Source organism: Manis pentadactyla, chromosome 3 (genome assembly GCF_030020395.1).
Source record: "Manis pentadactyla isolate mManPen7 chromosome 3, mManPen7.hap1, whole genome shotgun sequence".
NCBI lineage: Eukaryota > Metazoa > Chordata > Mammalia > Pholidota > Manidae > Manis > Manis pentadactyla.
The window spans coordinates 337822-363496 of record NC_080021.1 but is presented as its reverse complement, the minus strand read 5'-3'; the positions used below and the strand labels follow the sequence as shown (position 1 = coordinate 363496).

Genomic DNA, 25675 nt, shown 5'->3' with positions numbered 1-25675 from the left:
TACTCAACCATAAAAAGGAGTCCAATTTTGATATGTGCTACAATGATACACTGAGACCAGGACACTAGGGCCTGAGAGCACACGCCTGTGCCACCAGCTTGCGACACCCCCTCCTATGCTCTCCACACCCAGCCCATGAAGCCTCCCTGACCCGACACCTCTGCTGACCCCTCAGCCTCTGCCATGCCCTCGCCTAGACCTGTTTCCGTGCTTCCATCTCCTCCAGCTCACTTCCCTCATGCCAGCCAGGGTGATTCTTCGAAAAGCATTAGCAGTTCAGATCAGCTCTTTGATGGCTCCCATAGTCAAGGGGTCAGCAGGATGCCTGCTGTATTCCATCTCCTACAGTGCCCTGGGCTCCTGCCCCATGGGGCCTGCTGCCCCAGGACTTCCCCAGGAGCTGACCTCCCTCCACACTCTCCATCCATAGTACAGCTTCAGGCTCATTCTCACTCCTGTGGTGGGGGTGGGGAGATGCTCCTGACTCATTTACACGGGTTGGACAAGCCCTTACAGCCCCATCCTTCAGGGGATGCACCACAGTTGGCTACTGCGTGTTTTTTCCCTGCACCAGACCCTGAATGTCAGGAAGCATGGGCCTCATCCCTACATTCCCAACCCCCCAGCACCATGCCCAGCACCCTGTAAAATGGATAACAGGAAAAGTATGTCCACCTGAACCAACTCAACAATGCTGCTGGTGGCACCCCCTCCTCCTAGACCGGAGACCCTGAGGTGCTCAGAAGGAAGCTGGTACTTGGCACAATGTTGCCTGGCAACAGGGCAGTTGGCTTCTCCAAATACCTACTGGGGTCCTACATATACCAAGTTCATGCCACTTCCAGTTTGTAAATTCTTAAGAATGGTACTCTTAAAGGACTACATAGCTGATGTGAAATGAAATCTGTATCATGTGTTGCATCCTTTGTGAAGGCCACCACACCAAGGTCAGAGGGGCACTGGGTGGAGCCCCTGCCCCAGGGTCGCCCAGCCAGCTGGGCAGTGTCGTCAACAGACAGGTAGTCCAGACTCTTGCAAATTATTTATCACTTAAAATACATCAGAGTGACCCAGGGTGAATAACAATTCATTAGGTTCTGATGTGTTCCTGGAAGGAAGTGAGTAGGTGAAGCCAGAGCTGAGACACCACTGCAGACACCCTTGCTGGGCTTCCCTGCACCCAGGCTGTGGTGTGTACGGTTCAAGGTGAGGGGTGCACCCCTGTGGGTGTGCAATATAGTAAGTTATAAGAAATATGGGGGGTGGAGCCAAGATGGCGGCGTGAGTAGAGCAGTGGAAATCTCTTCCCAAAACCACATATATCTATGAAAATATAACAAAGACAACCCTTCCTAGAATAAAGACCAGAGGACACAGGACAATATCCAGACCACATCCGCACCTGCGAGAACCCACTGCCTCGTAAAGGGGGTAAGATACAAGCCCTGGCCCCGCTGGACCCGAGCGCCCGTCCCCCCAGCTCCCGCCGGGAGAAGAATAGGCAGAGCGGGAGGGAGACGGAGCCCAGGACTGCCGAACACCCAGCCCCAGCCATCCGGGCCAGAGCGCAGACACAGTGCATGCACAGGGAGCCCTGGATACTAGGGAAACAGGGAAGCAAGAACAGTGAGCAGGTACTGGAGGCCTGGCGCCGGAGGACATAAGAAAAGTGAGCGGTCATTTTTTCTTTTTTTTCTGTTTTGTTTTGGCAAGCGCTTTTTGGAAGTCTTAAAGGGATAAGGACTCCAATACTAGGGAAACAGGAGCAAGACCGGTGAGCAGATGCCTGAGGCTGGCGCCGGAGAATAAAGAAAAACGAGCGGCCATTTTTTATTTTTATTTTTTTATTTTTTTAATTAAAAATTTTTTTTCTTTGTGGTCGTTGTTTTGTTTTGGTGGGTGCTTTTTGGAAGTCTTAAAGGGGCAGGGCGGGGCACTTAATCCAGAGGTAGGGAATCTGGGGATCTCTGGGCACCCTAATTCCCTGGGCTGCAGGGAGCAGGGAGGCCCCTTACGGAGATAAATAGCCTCCAGGCCGCTCCCCCTCCAACGCGACTCCACCATTTTGGAGCAGCTGCCCGAGCCAGGCCACGCCCACAGCAACAGCGGAGATTAACTCCATAGCAGCCGGGCAGGAAGCAGAAGCCCTGACTGCGCGCAGCTGCGCAGCACAAGCCACTAGAGGCCGCTGTTCTCCCAGGAGAGGAGGGCCACAAACCAACAAGAAGGGAAGTCCTTCCAGCCGTCACTCGTCCCAGTTCTGCAGACTATCCCTATCACCATGAAAAGGCAAAGCTACAGGCTGACAAAGATCACAGAGACAACACCAGAGAAGGAGACAGACCTAACCAGTCTTCCTGACAAAGAATTCAAAATAAGAATCATAAACATGCTGACAGAGATGCAGAGAAATATGCAAGAGATATGGGATGAAGTCCGGAGCAGATCACAGATGCCAGAAAGGAGATGGCAGAAATGAAACAGACTCTGGAAGGGTTTATAAGCAGAATGGATAAGATGCAAGAGGCCATTGATGGAATTGAAACCAGAGAACAGGAACGCATAGAAGCTGACAGAGAGATAAAAGGATCTACAGGAATGAAACAATGTTAAGGGAACTGTGTGACCAATCCAAAAGGAACAATATTCGTATTATAGGGGTACCAGAAGAAGAAGAGAGAGGAAAAGGGATGGAAAGTATCTTAGAAGAAATAATTGCTGAAAACTTCCCCAAACTGAGGGAGGAAATAATCGAACAGACCACGGAAATACACAGAACCCCCAACAGAAAGGATCCAAGAAGGACAACACCAAGACACATAATAATGAAAATGGCAAAGATCAAGGACAAGGAAAGAGTTTTAAAGGCAGCTAGAGAGAAAAAGGTGACCTATAAAGGAAAACCCATCAGGCTAACATCAGACTTCTCGACAGAAACCCTACAGGCCAGAAGAGAATGGCATGATATATTAAATGCAATGAAACAGAAGAGCCTTGAACCAAGGATACTGTATCCAGCAAGACTATCATCCAAATATGATGGTGGGATTAAACAATTCCCAGACAAACAAAAGCTGAGAGAATTTGCTTCCCACAAACCACCTCTACAGGACATCTTACAGGGACTGCGCTAGATTGGAGCACTCCTAGAAAGAGCACAGCACAAAACACCCAACATATGAAGAATCGAGGAGGAGGAATAAGAAGGGAGAGAAGAAAAGAATCTCCAGACAGTGTATATAACAGCTCAATGAGGGACCTAAATTAGGCAGTAAGATACTAAAGAGGCTAACCTTGAACCTTTGGTAACCACGAATTTAAAGCCTGCAATGGCAATAAGTACATATATTTCAATAGTCACCCTAAATGTTAATGGACTGAATGCACCAATCAAAAGACACAGAGTAATAGAATGGATAAAAAAGCAAGACCCATCTATATGCTGCTTACAAGAAACTCACCTCAAACCCAAAGACATGTACAGACTAAAAGTCAAGGGATGTAAAAACATATTTCAGGCAAACAACAGCGAGAAGAAAGCAGGGGTTGCAGTACTAATATCAGACAAAATAGACTTCAAAACAAAGAAAGTAACAAGAGATAAAGAAGGACACTACATAATGATAAAGGGCTCAGTCCAACAAGAGGATATAACCATTCTAAATATATACGCACCCAACACAGGAGCACCAGCATATGTGAAACAAATACTAACAGAATGAAAGGGGGAAATAGACTGCAATGCATTCATTCTAGGAGACTTCAACACACCACTCACCGCAAAGCATAGATCCACCAGGCAGAAAATAAGTAAGGACACAGAAGCACTGAACAACAGAGTAGAGCAGATGGACCTAATAGACATCTATAGAACTCTACATCCAAAAGCAACAGAATATACATTCTTCTCAAGTGCACATGGAACACTCTCCACAATAGACCACATACTAGGCCACAAAAAGAGCCTCAGTAAATTCCAAAAGATTGAAATCCTACCAACCAACTTTTCAGACCACAAAGGCATAAAACTAGAAATAAACTGTACAAAGAAAGCAAAAAGGCTCACAAACACATGGAGGCTTAACAACACGCTCCTAAATAATCAATGGATCAATGACCAAATCAAAATGGAGATCCAGCAATATATGGAAACAAATGACAACAACAACAACACTAAGCCCAAACTTCTGTGGGACACAGCAAAAGCAGTCTTAAGAGGAAAGTATATAGCAATCCAAGCATATTTTAAAAAGAACAATCCCAAATGAATGGTCTAATGTCACAATTATCAAAATTGGAAAAAGAAGAACAAATGAGGCCTAAGGTCAGCAGAAGGAGGGACATAATAAAGATCAGAGGAGAAATAAATAAAATTGAAAAGAATAAAACAATAGCAAAAATCAATAAAACCAAGAGCTGGTTCTTCGAGAAAATAATCAAAATAGATAAGCCTCTAGCCAGACTTATTAAGAGGAAAAGAGAGTCAACACAAATCAACAGTATCAGAAACGAGAAAGGAAAAATCACGACGGACCCCACAGAAATACAAAGAATTATTAGAGAATACTATGAAAACCTATATGCTAACAAGCCTGGAAACCTAGGAGAAATGGACAACTTCCTAGAAAAATACAACCTTCCAAGACTGACCCAGAAAGAAAACAGAAAATCTAAACAGACCAATTACCACCAACAAAATTGAAGCGGTAATCAAAAAACTACCAAAGAACAAAACCCCCGGGCCAGATGGATTTACCTTGGAATTTTATCAGACATACAGGGAAGACATAATACCCATTCTCCTTAAAGTTTTCCAAAAAATAGAGGAGGAGGGGATACTCCCAAACTCATTCTATAAAGCTAACATCACCCTAATACCAAAACCAGGCAAAGACACCACCAAAAAAGAAAACTACAGACCAATATCCCTGATGAACGTAGATGCAAAAATACTCAACAAAATATTAGCAAACCGAATTCAAAAATACATCAAAAGGATCATACACCATGACCAAGTGGGATTCATCCCAGGGATGCAAGGATGGTACAACATTCGAAAGTCCATCAACATCATCCACCACATCAACAAAAAGAAAGACAAAAACCAAATGATCATCTCCATAGATGCTGAAAAAGCATTTGACAAAGTTCAACATCCATTCATGATAAAAACTCTCAGCAAAATGGGAATAGAGGGCAAGTACCTCAACATAATAAAGGCCATCTATGATAAACCCTCAGCCAACATTATACTGAACAGTGAGAAGCTGAAAACATTTCCTCTGAGATCGGGAACTAGACAGGGATGCCCACTCTCCCCACTGTTATTTAACATAGTACTGGAGGTCTTAGCCATGGTAATCAGACAAAACAAAAACATACAAGGAATCCAGATTGGTAAAGAAGAAGTTAAACTGTCACTATTTGCAGATGATATCATACTGTACATAAAAAACCCTAAAGACTCCACCCCAAAACTACTAGAACTGATATTGGAATACAGCAAAGTTGCAGGATACAAAATCAACACACAGAAATCTGTGGCTTTCCTATACACTAACAATGAACCAACAGAAAGAGAAATCAGGAAAACAACTCCATTCACGATTGCATCAAAAAAAATAAAATACCTAGGAATAAACCTAACCAAAGAAGTGAAAGACTTATACTCTGAAAACTACAAGTCACTCTTAAGAGAAATTAAAGGGGACACTAACAGATGGAAACTCATCCCATGCTCGTGGCTAGGAAGAATTAATATCATCAAAATGGTCATCCTGCCCAAAGCAATATACAGATTTGATGCAATCCCTATGAAACTACCAGCAACATTCTTCAATGAACTGGAACAAATAATTCAAAAATTCATATGGAAGCACCAAAGACCCCGAATAGCCAAAGCAATCCTGAGAAAGAAGAATAAAGTAGGGGGGAATCTCACTCCCCAACTTCAAGCTCTACTGTAAAGCCACAGTAATCAAGACAATTTGGTACTGGCACAAGAACAGAGCCACAGACCAATGGAACAGACTAGAGAATCCAGACATTAACCCAGACATATATGGTCAATTAATATTTGATAAAGGAGCCATGGACATACAATGGCGAAATGACAGTCTCTTCAACAGATGGTGCTGGCAAAACTGGACAGCTACATGTAGGAGAATGAAACTGGACCATTGTCTAACCCCATATACAAAAGTAAACTCAAAATGGATCAAAGACCTGAATGTAAGTCATGAAACCATTAAACTCTTGGAAGAAAACATAGGCAAAAACCTCTTAGACATAAACATGAGTGACCTCTTCTTGAACATATCTCCCCGGGCAAGGAAAACAACAGCAAAAATGAACAAGTGAGACTATATTAAGCTGAAAAGCTTCTGTACAGCAAAAGACACCATCAATAGAACAAAAAGGAACCCTACAGTATGGGAGAATATATTTGAAAATGACACATCCGATAAAGGCTTGACGTCCAGAATATATAAAGAGCTCACACGCCTCAACAAACAAAAGACAAATAACCCAATTAAAAAATGGGCAGAGGAACTGAACAGACAGTTCTCCAAAACAGAAATACAGATGGCCAACAGACACATGAAAAGATGTTCCACATCGCTAATTATCAGAGAAATGCAAATTAAAACTACAATGAGGTATCACCTCACACCAGTAAGGATGGCTGCCATCCAAAAGACAAACAACAACAAATGTTGGCGAGGCTGTGGAGAAAGGGGAACCCTCCTACACTGCTGGTGGGAATGTAAATTAGTTCAACCATTGTGGAAAGCAGTATGGAGGTGCATCAAAATGCTCAAAACAGACTTACCATTTGACCCAGGAATTGCACTCCTAGGAATTTACCCTAAGAATGCAGCAATCAAGTATGAGAAAGATCAGTGCACCCCCATGTTTATCGCAGCACTATTTACAATAGCCAAGAATTGGAAGCAACCTAAATGTCCATTGATAGATGAATGGATAAAGAAGATGTGGTACATATACACAATGGAATACTACTCAGCCATAAGAAAAGGGCAAATCCTACCATTTGCAGCAACATGGATGGAGCTGGAGGGTATTATGCTCAGTGAAACAAGCCAAGCGGAGAAAGAGAAATACCAAATGATTTCACTCATCTGTGGAATATAAGAACAAAGGAAAAACTGAAGGAACAAAACAGCAGCAGAACCACAGAACTCAAGAATGGACTAACAGGTACCAAAGGGAAAGGGACTGGGGAGGATGGGTGGGTAGGGAGGGATAAGGAGGGGGAGAAGAAGGGGGGTATTAAGATTAACATGCACGGGGGGGTGGGAGAAAGGAGAGGGCTGTACAACACAGAGAAGGCAAATAGTGATTCTACAACATTTGCTATGCTGATGGACAGTGACTGTAAAGGGGTTTATAGGGGGGACCTGGTATAGGTGAGAGCCTAGTAAACATAATATTCATCATGTAAGTGTAGATTAATGATACCAAAAGAAAAAGGCAGTTCCTGTGTGGAGACCTCCAATGAGTCCTACACAAGGGTATAAAGGGCATATAAAAGTGTAGGCAAGGGGTCTGTTTGTGTTTATACAGAGGATCAAAGCCTAATTGGGCTGCCCCGAAAATGAACTAAGATACGATATGAAAAAGAACTTCCAACATCAGCACTCTCTGGAAGAGTCATGCCAGAAGATGATCATCAAAAATCCCCAACAAAGATCCACGCACTGCTACAGCTGTAGATGCCCTCATCCCACCAGTTCCTGGACTTGCCATGGGAATGAAGGAGATATCTAAGCTGGCCTGTGCATACAGTAAAACAACAAATTTGACTGGATCTATACTGTTGGAACTCAACCAAGAATTAGAAGTGCAAATTGTAGCGCTCCAAAATCTTACAACTACAGACTATTTACTGTTAAAAGAGCATATGGGATGTGAACAGTCCCCAGGAATGGGTTGTTTTAATTTGTCTGATTTCTCTCAGACTGTTCAAGCTCAGTTGGACAATATCCACCATATCATAGATAAGTTTTCACAAATGCCTAAGGTGCCTAACTGGTTTTCTTGGTTTCACTGGAGATGGCTGGTAATTACAGGTATGCTTAGGTTATGTAACTATACTCCTATTATGTTAATGTGTGTGCGCAATTTAATTAGTAGTTTAAAACCTATACATGCTGAAGTTACTCTACAAGAAGATATGTCAAAGAAATAATCAATCTTCCCATGTTTTCTTCCACCTGCTACTTCTATAGCTTTTCTTCTTCCTTCCTAATTACAACCCTTAAATAGAATTCGTGCCTCATATCAAATTTACCGAGTATCATAATTCTTCCAAGTGGTAAAGATACCTCAAGACAAATGCTGGGCATAGAAGCCACAGGGCATAAATCTGCAAAGAAGTAAAAAGCTAACCTTTTCAAACAATAAGGCTTCTCTCTCACTTACCAACTTTACATTTCCCTGTATGACCCCGGAAGATGACTGGTTAGCCAGAGACGGGTAAGATTCCTCAAGGGAGGAACAACCTAAGACAGGCACAGTCGCAGGGGGGTCATCAGGTGAGAAATTGGGGATCAACAGAGGTGAGGCTTAGAACCTCACACCCCCTGTTCTGAGAGACATCTTCTGCATACGTGGATGTTTTATTGCCCTTGTCTAGCTTGGATTAACACATAGTCTACTGGCACACACCTGATCATCTACATTTGCTCTCTTACAACACTAAACTATGTTTTCTACCTTTATCTTGCATCTACCTACCACTTCAGCATTTTATTAAAAATAATAATAATGAAGAGAGAAATGTGGTATCCACATATAAATCAAGTATAAAAATCGAATGAGTATTCATATTTGAACTGACTGTTTATAGTTCATAATCCATGAGCAAAACCGAAGGTTTCTGTGATGGCTGCCCTTGTACTGTTCACCATGTAAGAACTTATTCACTATGTAAGAATTTGTTCTCCATGTAAGAACTTGTTTGTTATGCCTCAGAAGATTGGAGACTGACGAAAATTAGGCTTGGGGTGGATTAATGATTGTGCATTGAGCATTGACTCCCCTATACAGAATTTTATTGTTGTTAACAACCATTTGATCAATAAATATGAGAGATGCCCTCACAAAAAAATAAATAAATAAATAAGTACACACTTCCAATGGTAAAATAATAAGTAACCGGGAAGTAATGAATATAGTCAAGATATTGTAACAGCTTGGTATGGTGATAGCTGGTACCTAGAATTGTCATGTATATAAATGTTGAATCATTATGTTGTACACCTGAAACTAATGTAATGTAATACTGTGTGTCAACTACCCTTCAATAAAAAATAATTATCTACAAAAAAAAAAAAAATCAAATGAGTATTCATATTTGAACTGACTGTTTATAGTTCATAATGCATGAGCAAAACCAAAGTTTCTGTGATGACTGCCCTTGTACTGTTCACCATGTAACTTATTCACTATGTAAGAATTTGTTCTCCATGTAAGAACTTGTTCGTTATGTTTGAGAAGATTGGAGACTAATGAAAATTAGGCCTGGGGTGGATTAATGATTGTGCATTGAGCATTGACTCCCCTATACAGAATTTTCTTGTTGTTAACAACCATTTGATCAATAAATATGAGAGATGCCCTCACAAAAAAAAAAAAAAATAGTACACACTTCCAATTGTAAAATAAAAAAGTAACCGGGATGTAATGTATAGCATAAGGCATATAGTCAAAATATTTTAACAACTTGGTATGGCGATAGCTGGTACCTAGAATTATCATGTATATAAATGTTGAATCACTGTGTTGTACACCTGAAACTAATGTAATGTAATACTGTGTGTCAACTACCCTTCAATAAAAAATAATTATCTACAAAAAAAAAAAGAAATACGTATTTAGTCATTCAAATGACCAAATATATATTTCACTGGTATATTTATTTGGTCTGCATCCACAGTTCTCAAACACAATGCAGAGTCTTAAATTTGAATGTTCACGAGAGACTTCTGGACCCCACCAAGGTCAGGGGCTAAAGGCTGAATCAGTCAATGGCCAATAATTTAGTCAATCATGTCTATGCAATGAAGCCCTCACAAAACCCCCGAGAAGAGCTTAGCAGTCTCCAGGATTCTGCTTCTCCATCAGAGAGTTTCTACATGTGGGGAGCCAGATGCCTCCATGTGCCCCTGAGCCAGGCCCTGAGCTCCACAATGACCAAAGTTCCTGTATTTGGGACCTTGCCCTGTGTCTCTCTTCACCTGGCTGTTAAAACCTAAGTGTTTTCCTGAGTTCTGTGAGCCACTCTGGCAAATTAATTGAACCTAAGGAGGTTGTTGGAACCTCCAACTGTAGGTGGTAGGTCAGAAGCACAGGTGCCTCGGGGTTGTGACCAGTGCCTGGACTTGGGAGTGGAGGGCAGTCTTGTAGGACGGAGCCCTAGACCTGGGCAATCTGGAGCTGTCTCTGGGCAGATAGTGTCAGAATTGAATTGAGTTCTCTAACACCCTGCTGGTGGTTGAGAATCGCTTGGTGTTACATGTGTAGAAAGACCCTGCTCTCTTTCTCTTTTTCATATACACACACACACACAAACACACACATTGGAATCGGGTCTGGGAACCTGTAAGGAGTTGCACTGTTATACTGCTGTATACTATTACTACAGTGTGTAATATTATTATCCATGTATATAAAAAAACAGCAACGCTACTACAAAGCACCAGATATCAAGACAATTTGGTACTGGCACAAGAACAGACCCATAGATCAATGGAACAGAATAGACAGTCCAGATGTAAACCCAAGCATATATGGTCAATTAATATACGATAAAGGAGCCATGGATATACAATGGGAAAATGACAGCCTCTTCAACAACTGGTGTTGGCAAAACTGCATGTAAGAGAACAAAAGTGGATTACTGTCTAACTCCATACACAAAAGTAAACTCAAAATGGATCAAAGACCTGAATGTAAGTCATGAAACCATAAAACTCTTAGAAGAAAACGTAACAAAAATCTCTTTAATATAAACATGTGCAACATCTTCCTGAACATATCTCCTCAGGCAAAGGAAACAAAATAAAAAATGAACGAATGGGACTACATCAAACTAAAAAGCTTCTGTACAGCAAAGGACATCATCAATAGAACAAAAAGGCATCCTACAGTATGAGAGAATATATTCATAAATGACATACCTGACAAGTGGTTAACATCCAAAATGTATAAAGAACTCACATACCTCTATACCCAAAAAGCAAATAACCCTGTTAAAAAATGGGCAGAGGACATGAACAGACACTTCTCCAAAGAAGAAATTCAGATGGCCAACAGGCACATGAAAAGATGCTCCACATCGCTTGTCATCAGAGAAATGCAAATTAAAACCACAATGAGATATCACCTCACACCAGTTAGGATGGCCAACATCCAAAAGACAAACAACAACAAATGCTGGCGAGGATGCAGAGAAAGGGGAACCCTCCTATACTGCTGGTGGGAATGTAAATTAGTTCAACCATTGTGGAAAACAGTATGAAGGTTCCTCAAAAAACTCAAAATAGAAATACCATTTGACCTAGGAATTCCACTCCTAGCAATTTACCTGAAAAAAACAAGATCAGACTCAAAAAGACATATGCACCCCTATGTTTATAGCAGCACTATTTACAACAGCCAAGATTTGGAAGCAACCTAAGTATCCATCAGTAGATGAATGGATAAAGATGTAGTACATACACACACTGGAATACTATTCAGTCATGTGAAGAAAACAAATCCTACCATTTGCAACAACATGGAAGAGTATTTTTTGCAACAACACTGCAACCGTTGCAACAACATAGAGAGTATTATGCTCAGTGAAATAAGCCAGGCAGAGAAAGACAAGTACTAAATGATTTCCCTCATTTGTGGAGTATAATGACAAAGCAAAACTGAAGGAACAAAACAGCAGCAGAATCACAAACTCAAAGAAGGGACTAGTGGTCACCAAAGGGGAGGTGTGGGGGAGGGCGGGTGGGAGAGGAAAATAGAAGGGGATTGTGGGGTATCATGATTGGTGCACAAGGCGTGTGTGGGGTCAGAGGAAAGAGGGTAGCACAGAGAAGACAAGTAGGAACTCTGTGGCATCTTACTACACCAATGGACAGTGACTTCAATGGGGTGTGGGAGGGACTTGATAATATGGGTGAATGTAGTAACTACAATGTTTTTCATGTGAAACTTTCACAAGTGTATATCAATACCTTAATAAAAATATATAATTAATTCAAAAAATAAAAATAAAAACAAAAAAACAGCAACCATGTGGCAGTCCAAGCTCTCAGCTTTGCAAACATGCCCTCCCACTCATCTCTGACCTTCCATCCTGCATCCCTGCCTCACTGCAGAGTGCTGCTGTAAGTCCCCCGCCACACCTAGTGTCTCCTGCCCCTTCCATCTGAGGCACACCATTCCTTTGCCTGGCTAATACCTTGAGACTCAGTCACAGGGAACCCTCCCTTCTAGACAAGACCCTCTCCTCCAGAAAGCCTACCCACACTATGCTACCCCTGGGCAAGGCTACCAGCCATCCTGGGGGTCTCCCCAAAGCCCCACACTTGCCTCTACCACTGCTGTCCATGGGAGGTTTTCACTATCCACTCCCTGTGTCCCCTGCCAGGGACCTGCTGTGTCTCCATCTTGAGGCACCTAACTGGCAAATTGCTGGCACTTAGGTGACAGGACAGACCGGGAACAAGGCCCGGCAAACACAGAACCAGACATCAAGTTCTGCCAAACCAAGAGAAAAGGGCTCTAACCCTGAGGGATGTCCATCCTGGGTTCCAGCAGCCACAGGCAGAGAGGCCCACACTATTCCTAGATGGTTGCCTGGTTTTCACACATCCCTACAAATGAGGGGCTCTCAGACCCCCCATGTTACTCCCTCCCAGCTTTTAGGAAACAAAGGCCACCTCTTGGGCTTTTCAGAGTTGAATGAAGTAGGAATCCTAATACCATAGCTAAATTCTGAATACAAAATAAAGGACCCACACCACCGCAATTAAGTAGAAAAATGATGTCTATAGAGTCCAGAAGCTGCTTCACCATTCTTAGTGACACATGCAATCTGATTCACAAATAGTGTGAGACCTGTGGGCTGGGGAAATTTGTATTGTGTATGCTTCATCACAGTTCTAATTGTTAGGAAAAACATACTGGCTGCCCCAGAAATTCCAGGAAATTGTTGAAGGGACTGCAGTCTTAGGGACAGTATTACTGTAAAGCTCAACCCATGAAAGATGCAACAGCTGGTTCCTCTGCTTAGTGCTGGGGTCTCCGAGCTTCCACAAAGGACCAAGAGAAGCAGAATAGACAAAGGAATGCAGCCAAATAGGAAACTCGGCTCTAAGACAAGGAGCTGGGTGAGGAGCTCTCAAGCCTGAGCCCTGGCACCCTGGCTGCCAGTGAGGGCTGGCAGCTGGGACAACAGCTCTCTGTTCACACTGCGGCCCACAACACTCGAGGGTTGCCTTGTCTTTGACCAGTCTACAAGAGGAAAGAAAACATGCTCTGCTGACATGTCAGTTGCTCGGTGCTGAAATTAATTTTTTTAAACTTTATGCACATATAGCACTCAGTAACTTACAGGGCCCTCTGAAACACCGTCACACTTCAGCCTCACAATGCCCCTGGACAGACCTCACCTGATCTACACGCGAGAGCTGGAGTTCAGATGTTAACTGATTTATCTGATCAATTGCACCAATTGCACCACTCAGAGATTGAGTCAAAGTTTAACTCCAGCCACCACCACTGGGACCAACACTGCATCGCTGCTCCTAGCACCTGCACAGCTGAGCAGGGACTTTCCGCCTCACTCCCACGCAGCCCACTGGACTTACCACAACCCCAAGGCCCCCTGTAGATCCCCACCTTGGAGTGATCTCTTCTGAAAAATCCTAGTCACTCTTAACAGCTTTATTGAGATATAATGCACACACCACACAATTCATCCATTTAAAGTATACAAATTTAGTATATTTTTCATGTATTAAAGATATGCACAGCCTTTACCACTGCCAATTTTAGGATATTTTCATTACATTAAAAAACCCCATACCTCTTAGCTGTCATCCTCCAGCCCAAGACAATTATGTACTTTTTGTCTCTGTGAATTTGCCTATTCTGGACATTTTATATAAAGGAAATCATAAATTATATGAATTTTTGTGTCTGGCTTGTTTCCCTCGGCATAATGTTCAAGGTTCATCCACATTGTAGTATGTGTCAGTACTTCATTTTTTTTAAATTGCCAAATAATATTCCATTGTGTGAATGGACATTTTCTTTATCTACTCATCTGTTGATAGGTATTTGGGTTTCAACTTTTTGGCTTTTATGAATAATGCTGCTATGAACATCATGTACAAGTTTCTGTGGGGATGTGTTTTCCTAGTCAGTCTTATCCATAAGAACACGTGAAAGATGAAACAATTTCAAATGAGAAACTCATTTAATCTGATCATAGTATATTATTTTAAATGTAGATAAGTAGACAATTGGGAGAAATAAATGACCAAAGAAAGTGCAGAGTTAAAGACATTAAGAAATTAAGAGCAAAACCTGATTTAACAGAATAAGCAGTGATGAAAAGAAAGAGGTGCTATTTCTAGGATATTTCTATATCCTACAGCACATCTGTCCCACCTGCAGACTTATTTGTAACTGCATAAAATAGGATTTTCACCCATGTGGGCTGGTTAGATAAATTACAGCATCTCCATTTAGCAAACACAACACAGCCGTGAAAAAGAATGAACTGGAAACTGTACTGATGTGGAATTAGTTCCCAAACATATTTAGCTAAAAAAGGCAAGGTTCAGAAACTGTTTGAAAAGGGTAGGAAAAAAGAATACATACACGTTTGCTTTCATAGCTACAAACTCTCTCAAAGATACAGTGGGTGCCTCCAGGGAACCAGGCTCCTGGGTGCAGGGACACTGAACACCCTCCATTCTTTCCAACCTGGAATACCTGATCTACTCCAATTTTTTACCTTTTTAGAAAACCAAAATAAAGAGAATCTAAGAGAATTAAAAAGTTTATACTTAGGAAAGCACAAGATGGGAGGCCTTGCGTAGTTGGAAACACCCAACATAAGGGAGACGGATGCATAAAGGAGTTGCTCTCGTGTCAACCCTCCTCTGGGGTGGCTCTCACCCAAATCCAGCCATCTTTACCGATGTGAATGAGCAAAGAAAATGTTGCAAGGAGACACTGAGAACAGCAATGTCTCTGTTGCCCTCAAGGACTTCTCCATGCAGAGGGGAGATAACTTGTGTTCACGCAGTGACCAAAGGCATGACTGAGCACCAGGAGAGGCAGAAGGAGAACTCGCAGGGCCAGGCCGGTGGGGCTCCTGCTGGGAAGGGTCAGTGGAGCTGAAGGGGTGGCCTAGCTGTGCTTGCTTTGTGGGGAGGAGGGAACTCAAAACGGAGCTTGGCCTAGCGGCACTCAGCTGGCATCACTAGGGAGCAAGAGCGCAATTCGGGGGCACACAGGCTGCGGAGAGCAGTCTAAGAGGCATGGGGAGCCTGGGAGGGGTGCAGGGCAGGGGAGCCCCTGGCTGCACCTACTCTGGGCCTGCTCCTCAGCCAGCACTGCTGGTGGAGCTGTCCTGGGCTTTGCAGGAGGCTGAGCAGCAGTCCCGGCCTCCACACACTTGATGCTAGTGGCTCCCCATCCCAGCTGGGGTGACTAAAAATGTCTCTAGATAAATCACTCTGGGTGAGAAGCACTGCTCTTCACATGTCACCTGAGCAGCTGTGTGGAAGACAGAGGGGACAGAGCCCACCCAGGAGGCACAGCCATAATGCAAAAGGGACACGGCACAGGCCCTGCATGGCTGGTGGCCTTAGTGACAAAGGAAGAATGGATCCGGTAACTATATATGAGCAGGACCTGGAGCAACAGGATGTGGTGGGTGGCGGAGGCCCCAGGACGCCAAGCCTCCAGGTGGCAACCAAGCAGATGAGGCTGGAAATGAAGAAGGACAAAGGGTCTGGGGAGCCTTAAGACCAGCACAAAGCAGTATCATTTTCTCCCTTTGGGGGTGGGGGTGGGGTCACGTTATCTCCAATTATTTGTTCACCCCTTTTCTCTAAGAAGGCTGTATACCCAACATGCTGCCCCTGCCACAGGACTCCCACTCCCTCTATTCCCTCCTCCTGGTGGCTGGGCCATGTGACCTGCTTTGGCCCATGGAACCTCAGCCACCAGTTCCAAGATGAAGCCTTAAGAGACACTGAGTCTCTGCTACTCTGCTGCCCTAAGAACAGCATGTCCCAAACAAGGGCTACTTCCTTATCTTCTCTTACTCCTTACCCAGTCTTATAATCCCCACAAATCACACATAATGCGCCTTCCTGCCTTTGCTCCCAGACCATGGAGCACCGTCTGTCTGTGATGCAGCGATGTCCTCCCTCATTCCCCCACTCACCTCCTACTGAGTGAGGTTCAGCTCAAAGACCACCTCTTCCTTGAAGCCTTCCCTCACACTGCAGCCCTCTGCAATCATTATCCCAGTGAACTTCTAGAGCAAACTTTTTCTGGAAATGAGCCAGAGAGTAAACAATTTAGGCTTTCTGGGCCATACAGCCTCTGTGCCAACTCTGCCAAGTCAATTTTGCCAAAGCAGCCACAGAGGATTTTAGAATGATGAGGGTGACTGTGTAAGAATATAGTAATTTATCCTCCATTTGCCCCATGGTCCCAAGCACATAAGCCGGTGAGAATTATGCCTGGGCTTGCCTGGGGCTCTACTGGGTTTACCCCGCCTTATCTCTAAACATCCCAACCCTCCCCCAAAGCAGAAGGCCGAGCGGATCCACAATAAAAGGCACCACGCTGCTGCCCCCTCTCTCTCTGTCTCTGTCTGTCTCTCTGTCGCTCTCTGTCTCTCTGCTGCCCTGCTCCCTCTCCCTCTCTGTCTCTCTCCCCACCCCCGTCTGGGGCAGCCACTCTCTCTTTTAGATAATAAAATCTCTTGCGTTGGGCCCGTGTCTCCTGAGTCGTCCTGGGTAAGGAGGGTCACGGCAAGATACCCTTTCATTGGTGCCGTGACTTCAGATGAGGCTCTCCCATTGACTTTGCTCTTCCTCCAGGAACCTGAGCTGCTCTGGGAACCCTCACTGCCCGATCCTCCTCCATGGGCTCACCGTCCACTTCCCCGGTCGCTCGTCTTCTCGCCCAACACTGGCCTTCGATTTGGTGAGTCTCCCCTTCATGGTCGACTTAAATGTCCCTTTGGAACCTGGGAAGTGACCGTTCAGTGTCTGGCACCCCCAAGGGCTCCTCTGGGACAGGGGCACCCCCAACCACGACTTTCAGAGTCACGGTTGATCCCCATAGTCAACCCTTCTCTGCCTTCCCATGGTGAGAATCCTCATCCACTGAGGCCTGGTCTCCCTTTATCTATGTTTCTACTGGACTTGAAAACTCCTGGTACCAGGTACCAAGCCTCCCCGGCGTTTTTGCCTCGACCCCGCAGTTAGAGGTGGTGACGACCCCCTAACTGTGCCTGGTCTTCTCCGCGACCTTCTCAATCGCTCAGGGATGCCTCAGCGACTCTGAACGGTCTCATTCTCACCATGGGATCTGGCCCCTCCGTTCCGTAGATTCACCGCTAGGGTGCTTACTCAATAATCTAAAGCCCCTCCACCTCACTCCAGACCTCAAACCTGTTCGCTACTGTAATGAGATCTGGCCACAATATCCCTTAGACAATCAGTCTAAATGGCCTCCAAATGGCTCTTTAGATCCTAAAATTCTCTGCAACTTATACAACTTCTGTGAGCGTACGGGCAAATGGAAAGAGATCCCATATATCCAGGCTTTCTCCTACCTCCAAACCAAGCTCTCTCTCTGTCTCCCCTGCAATCCTAAACACCTACTACTTGCCTTAAAGTCCTCACCCCTAAGCTTTTTCACATTCCCAAATATCCTCAACTACCTATAAAACTCCTAGACAATGCACCACCACGGGCTCTCTTGTCCCCTCCTGGCTCATGCCAGGAGCTGTCTGTCCTCTCACTGTATCATTACATCTCAATCTGTATGTTTGTGTCTAAGTGTGTAAATGAAAGATATTTTTCTACCTCTGGATGGTATTAATAAAAATTGATTTAAAGACAAGCGCTTGTAAGAATTGGGCATTCTAAAATTTCCAGAAAATTCTAATAGAAGATATTAAGCATTAATGCTAATTTAAGTTGAACTGAATAGACATGTCCTTATGGTTATCAGCTGCCTAAGTTTACCTAAAGTCATTTAAGTTGATGGTATCTGTTAAATTTTTCAAAGAAAAATGCTTAAAGTGAAGTGTAGCTTTGTCTAATGTGAGTAACTATTTAAGCAAGTGCCTTAAAACTTTTAACAGCTTCCCAAAATCAAATGCAAAAAGGTGCTTTTACCTCTAGTTAACTCTGATATTTTCCAGAGGGCCCCTGGAACATGTCAGAGGAATTTTTTCTCATTGGAGAAAATATTTGGCTAATTTGGCTTATTTACCTGCTTTATTACCTGGAAGGCACTATCACAGAGAATGATGCCAAATTTCCCTATGACAACTGTCTTACAGTAAGTTGTAAGTCTTTTGTCATCTATAGTCACTGTTTTATTACTCCTAAACCAGTAAAATAGATTTCAGCAGAACAGGTATTAGTTACATAGGATTAAGTAAACTAAGGAAGAGAATTTTGTGGCTTTTTGTTTCACATGTTGTTGATAAAGTGTTTTAAGCTTTTTCTCTTAAGCTGACAACAGTTTAGTAAATGACTGCCTTTATAAGCAGAACTGAAACTTTATCTTTCTCTCTACCTGATCCCTCCAGAATTTAAAAACTCTCAGTGACTCTTTTTATATTTCATGGCAGTATGTTTATTTGTACAAGTTAAATAAGAATCTGCTTTCCTTGTAAGAGGACCAATTAAAAACACTGGTCATATTACCAAGGCTTTGACTGGAACGTCATACCTGAGAGACACGTGTGTAAACTCAGATATGAACAGACAGCTTTAAGGAACTAAGATTGACTTTTAACGCCAACAAAGCCCCTTAGAACTGGCCTGGTACCTTGCTTACAGAGTTCCCAGCAGCCTTACCAGGTGAGTAAGGAAGGTCACTTCCTGGCAGTTGCAGGAACCTCAGGAAGAGAGGAATTCACCCAAATCTACAGGTACTGCAGGCACAAGCTGATGGCAAATCTGGCTTGGCTTTCTGGCCTCAAGAAGCCCTTAAAAGTTCAATCTGAAATTCCTTACAAAAAGTTCCAGCAAAGCATATTTAAAAGAGCCTATGTAATCAATTGCTCTTCTTGCTGCACTTATGCAAATAATCAAGCCAACTGTTAATTATTTTCTTAACCTGGTTACTTCTAATAAAAATAAGGGTGATTTAAGAGAAAAGTATTGTTTCAATAATGCAATCTTATCTATACTAAATCCTAATACTAGTCATTGAGATGTAAACTCGATCCAGAATTCTAGTTTCCCCATGATACCTGGCTATGATTCCCAATTAGACTCTTCATATTTCTAGTTCTCATATTCAGCCATGCATTCTTAATCTCGTCAAGTTTGTCCTTCCAGAATGGAAAATCCAACTCCAGATGTTGCTATTTAACCTAATAAAACAATTTGTTCTATCTTGCCTAGAAGCCACAAAACTGCAAATAGTAATAGAAATGAAACCCAGAATAGAAGCGCCAGCCTTCCGAGGCTCTCTCAACTGACCAGTAATGGAGACCTAGCTACACCCTTTACTGCACCCCCTCTCAGCATGAAGCAGCCAGAGCGGTCGTCATCCCCTTTCCCTAGCAGCAGCTAGGGTCTCCATCTGTAGAGGGGAGAATGAGACAGGGACCATAGGCTTTAGAATAAGGTGAGAGCCTCTGGAGAAAGCAAGGCAGGATATTTGCAGTCAGAGCAATGTAACTACATGCTAGGAAACCACCCCCTGCTAAAACTATGTTGAACATTAAGCTCTAAAATCATTCTTCAGTGAGATAGTTAATGTTCCCCAGATAAAGAAGAGTAGCACATGTTTTCTTACGCTAATCATTGTAATCCTGTATAAGATTCACTTTAGCATACTAAAAGGCCCAGGCCTATGTGCTGTCTTTCCTCCTTCAGATCTGAGGAGGTAATTTTGCAGACTGAGCAACTAACTGCAGACCCAGCTGTAGACGGCATAGTAAAAGGCAGGATTCTTTAGCAAATAGACAATACCTCAGCCCACCTTGGGAGCTGAGCAGGCAGCCTTTTGATATGCTCCCAGACCAAGACGCCGGTATCCCAGAGAAAAATCAAGGCAGGAAATTTCTTATGTTAAATTAATTTTTAATATTCAGAGAACACTTAAGTCCTTCCCCAAGGCTTTAGGGATAGTCCCCACCTTTTTTGACAGGCTCTAACACAAGACCTCAAATCCCTTACTCTCTCGAGCTCCACCCTCCTTCAATATGTAGATGATCTCCTCCTGTGCAGTCCCTCCCTACAAACCTCTCAACAGGATACTATTCTCCTTTTAAACTTTCTCTCAGAACACAGCTACCGAGTTTCGCCCCCCAAAGTTCAGCTGTCTGCCGCTCAAGTCACATATCTGAGAGTTCAGCTCTCCCCGGGCTACAAGGCCATTACCATAGACAGGAAAAAACTTCTCCAAACCATGCCCATTCCAAGACCATACACAGTAATCCTTTCCACGCCAACTGCGGTTAAACTCCAGGGTCTTCCCCATTGGATACACAACTCCCACCTTAAGCCGTTTGTCTCCCCTTATTCCCCTCCCACCGAATCTCCCACAGGTTCCTACTCCTCCACCCTGACGGGACCTCTTACTCTCCGCATTTCGCGCTGCTCATCTCCACTTCCACTCATCACTGAAGAAGTTTCTCACAGCACAGAGTCCTAAGACCTCCCTTACAACCGCCATGCGTCATGCTTCAGGGTTATTAACCCTGGTCTCAACACTTACTCTCTCACCAGCCCTATCTTCCCAACACCAGCCCTTTCTTCTCTTTCAGACTGTCCAAAAGACTGCACCATCAAAAATTCCCTTTGCCCTACAGGTTGCTTTGCTGCCTACACATATGTCCCCCCAAAATGCTATTAATTCAGCCACCCTATGTAAACATAGCAATCAGCCCAAATGCAAAAAATTTCTAACCAAACCTTTAGCCAGCTTATATTACAGGATTACCAACCCCTCTCCAAAGACGATGATCCTTACTGAACCTGGAAAATGCCATCACCACTGCAGACCAAGGGCTCATCTGAGGACCACTCCCCATCAATACAGAAATGAACTCCATCGCCCCTAATCAGCAGGAAGCAATTACTGAAGACTGACCTTCACCCCTTCCCAAATCCTCTACCACTTATAAAACAGAAAAGGGAGGAATGTAAGAATATAGTAATTTATCCTTCATTTGCCCCATGGTCCCAAGCACATAAGCCGGTGAGAATTATGCCTGGGCTTGCCTGGGGCTCTACTGGGTTTACCCCGCCTTATCCCTAAACATCCCAACCCTCCCCCAAAGCAGCAGGCCAAGCGGATCCACAATAAAAGGCACCACGCTGCTGCCCCTTCTCTCTCTGTCTCTGTCTCTCTGTCGCGCTCTGTCTCTCTGCTGCCCCGCTCTCCCTGCTCTCTCTCCCTCTTTCTCTCTGCGCTCTCTGTCCCGCTGCTCCCCCCCTTTCTCTCTCCCCCCACCCCCCCGCCTCTGGGGGCAGCCACTCTCTCTTTTAGATAATAAAATCTCTTGCGTTGGGCCCGTGTCTCCTGAGTCGTTCTGGGTAAGGAGGGTCGTGGCGAGATACCCTTTCAGACTGTATTTCAATAAAACATTATTTACAAGACAGGCAGGGGGCCTACCAGTGGCTGTAGCTCACAGATCCTGGTCTGGAGCACTGTTCAGCCCTTAAGCATAGAAGGACTCGTAGCCTTATGAAATTTTCTCCTTTTCAAGCTCCTTAAAAGAACAGTTGTGCCACATGTCTGTGGTGTTACAATATACACACAACTAATTGGTCACAGATCAGATGTTCAATTAAAGTACTGAATTAATGCTATGTAGCAAACCTTTGCACAGAATATTGAAAAAATATTCCTAATGCTGAGTATTATGGAATATTATGAATATTATATAAAATTTCCGACAGAATTCCAAAGACTTCAAAGAAAAGCAGGGAAATGCCACACTAAATGTTAAAATAAGAAAGCTTGGTTAATGTTAAACCATTCCATGCAATGGAGCATAGCAATAGCCAATTAAGCTCTTTTCCCAACACGTAAACTGTGTCAAAGACCAGTATGAGTTTAGAAGTTTAGTAACAAGCTCATGAATTGTGGTGTCGGGAGGGAGATACAACTTCATGTTATCAGAACTCCTCGACATATGATTATAAAATTCATTTATTTCAACAACACATTTTGGGAATTGAACAGGATGGCAGACACTGCTGAGCAACTCAACTTTCAGGGAAAGACAAAGTCCGCAAAATGCTAGTCCTCTGAGATATGAGCTCGGCAAAATGGGAGAGAACCAGGACTGTAGGTCCAGGTGAGGAGGTCCATCTTAGCAAGGTGGAGCATGCAAAGGACAGGAGTCGGAGTCAGACATGACCTCAGGGAGCAGGGAAGAGCCACCAAAGCCAGGGGCAAGTCCCAGAGGCAGGTGATAGATGGCACAGCGAGGCAGGTACAGGAGGCAGCAGAGACAGCCAATAACTGAGTGTGGATCTTACCTGGGGGATCTAGAAAAGTAACAGAAGAAGGAGCCTGGAGGCAGGTGGCCAATCCAGTTCGGCTCTGCCAGAAGGCACCCCCCAGGACCTGCCCTGCATGAAAGGCTGCACACCAAGGCTGGACTCTGAGACAGGAAACCCACAAAGCCAACTTTGAAAGGGAACATGTAAGACCCACAAAATATGACCAAATAACCACAGGTCAGTGAACAGGCATAGCAAAGGGGTTTTGCTAGTAAAACCAGATGTCTCCCCATGAAAACATATTACACAGGCTTTTTTCTAAAGCACCAAAGAACCAAGTGGAAGCCTAGCAAGACACTGAACCTGCTGTCACTAAATAGTTCGACAGCCCAACCTAGCACAACTGTAGGACAGAAGGCTGGGATGGACTTCTTAAATCTATCTTTAGATACTTTGAAATTTGCACAAAAGCTGCTTCATTACCATTTGTTCTGAACATTAAACATTCTAATCCTAAATCCCACAAATGCCCAAAGACTCTACGTAGAATGGAAGGCTTTCTTTCCTTAGTTCTTGTGTCACATAGATAAAGGAGATGAGATGTAGTTATCTAGGGTAAGCCTAAGATACTTTCCTAGATCTGAGAAAGGGAGTCACCTCCTTGGGAAACAAGGAATTTTTCCACTCTTCTGAAGCAAATTAAGTCTTATTTCTTCCCACAGCTTAGCAAGACAGAATCCCACAGCACTGGTAATTCCATTTCTCACTTTCTGTTGCTTATGTCCTCACTGTCACTAAAAGTTTGCTAATAAATTATCTTTTCCATTACAAGGATAACACTGTATAACAACAATGGCTTCAGTAATTTAATTCAAACAGAATTACCCAAGAACGGCTCTAAGTGTCATCCTCAATTATGCCACCCCAAGTACAGTAAGGACTATGGTATTCTAGACTTGCTCATTAGCTTTTTTTTTCCAAAAATATTTTCTAAAACAGTTCTATATAATAACTTACCTAAGTACATGAGATTGGTTCGTTTACCTTTTAAAGACTGTTTTTCCAAATATGACCCCACACTACCTGTGTAAGAAAAGGGAACCACAGACTTCGAGTTAAGGTAAAACTAAGAGGTGATGCTAGGGGCCAAATGAGGAATCAACCACCCAGCAAATGCACCCTGGAAACCCAGTTTTGCCAGTGACAGCAACTGCTGCTAGAACACTTAGACGCACCAGGCACAAAGCGTCCTGCAGTCTTACTTCACCAGGTCCTCACAACCACCCTGGGAAGCGAATATTATTGGTGCCCCCATTTTACAGATGAGAAACCAAAGGCACAGAGAACAAAGCCAGTAAACGTAAGAATCACATCAGAGGCAGGCAACGTGACTCCAGAGCCCACCCTCTCCATTCTGTTCTCCATCCTCCTGGCAAGGCAGCTGACTAGACAAAGTGCAGGTACTGAGGCGACCTGGCCCCCTGCTCATTCCCTGACCAAGCGTCTGCGGGCCATCAAGTCTGCGCCCACGACGCTTTATGGAATGCGTTTCCTTACTTTATAGTCACACCTCCGATCAAATCTCTTTCCCCTCCCCCCGCGAGTAGAAGCACACCTTGCTACAGCGAAAGAGGAGCTGCTGACCGGAAACCACCTGCTGTTTACAGAGGCACGAAACGCACAGGGTTCAATTCCCCTCACTGGCTTCAAAGACAAATCTCCCATTGTCTGCACCAGGGAAGGAACACGAAGCCTGGAAACTGTGTTTCGCAGAGGTCACTGGAGGTTTGGTTAAACGAGGCAGTGGAGGGCTGGGAGCAGGAGGTGGGGGCGCCGCATTTTTGCCGATGAGGGTTGCGCAGCGCACACCGCAGCTGCTGGTGGGAGCAGCACGTAACACCGCCCCAGCTGCCGCGGCCTCGCAACCGGCTGCGCGTTTTAAAATAAAAGACGTCCTGACTCCAGGGACTGACGGCCCTTGGCACTGGGCGCACTCTCCCGCCTACACCACTCCCACGACCGGGAAGCCACCGAGGGGATTGCAGCTCCGGGAAGGCGGCCCGAGAGCGGGCGCGGAGAGCCGGGCGCCCAGCGTGCCTCGCCGCAGAGCCCAGGTCCGCGCCCGGCGCCCGCACTCCGGCCCACCCTCGGCCAGCACACGCACACACACACACACACACACACACACTCACACCCACATTCACCCTCGGCGGGGCACGCTCACACTCACACACCCACACCCACACCCACACCCTCCCTCAGGCCGGGCACGCTCACACACGCCCACCCTCGGCCGGGCACACCCACCCTCGGCCGGACCCCCACGCCCATCTCACACACTGCCCCCGGCACAGGCTCGGCCTCGCGCTCCGGCACCCCGCCCAGCGGGACCCAGCACACCGCGCCTCCTCCCCGGCCGCCCCTCCGTAGCCGCGGACCCGGATCCTCGCGAGGCCTGGCGGGGACCGCAGCGCCGGCCTCTCCGCCATCTTCCCGGCCCGCGCCGCCCACCTCCCGCGCTCTCACCGGCCGGCTGCGCACGGTCTGCGCCGCCACAGCCCCTCATCCCGAGGGGGCGCGAGTTACCCACGGCTCGCCGCCGCTGCTGCCCTCAGTCCGCGTCTTCCGTCGCGGCCGCCGCCACCCCAGTGCCGCGGCCCGCGTCCTCCCGTCACCAGCGCAACCCCCCGCCTCCAGCCCCGCCCCCGCCCCGCGCCGCCGCCAGGGGGCGCCGCCAGGAGCGCGGTGCGCGTGCGCTGGCGCGCGGTGCGCCGCGTGCCGGGAACCGGGGCTGGACTGGGCCTGGCTCCTCCCACGTGGCGAGCGCGGGCGGCCGAGGGGCGCCCTGCCCACGTGACGTCGACGCCCCGCCCCGACGCCCCTGCCTGGGAGCCACCGGCTACTTCCGTCCTCGC

At 45.2% G+C, this 25675-nt stretch overlaps 1 protein-coding gene across 6 annotated transcripts in view; it reads right to left on the bottom strand.

Moving 5' to 3' along the window:
• ARHGAP39 (Rho GTPase activating protein 39) overlaps positions 1–25454 on the bottom strand; it is a 152901-nt gene extending 127447 nt beyond the window's left edge. For 4 of the 6 annotated variants that reach the window (XM_036923056.2, XM_057497607.1, XM_036923061.2 and 1 more), the window contains exon 1: positions 25287–25453. The gene's annotated coding sequence lies outside the window, so the exon portion shown is untranslated. Of the gene's footprint in view, positions 1–16489; positions 16599–25286 lie in introns of those variants that run through there. The other 2 variants (XM_036923060.2, XM_036923057.2) reach the window with 2 other exon arrangements.
• Positions 25455–25675: the final 221 nt, after the last annotated feature.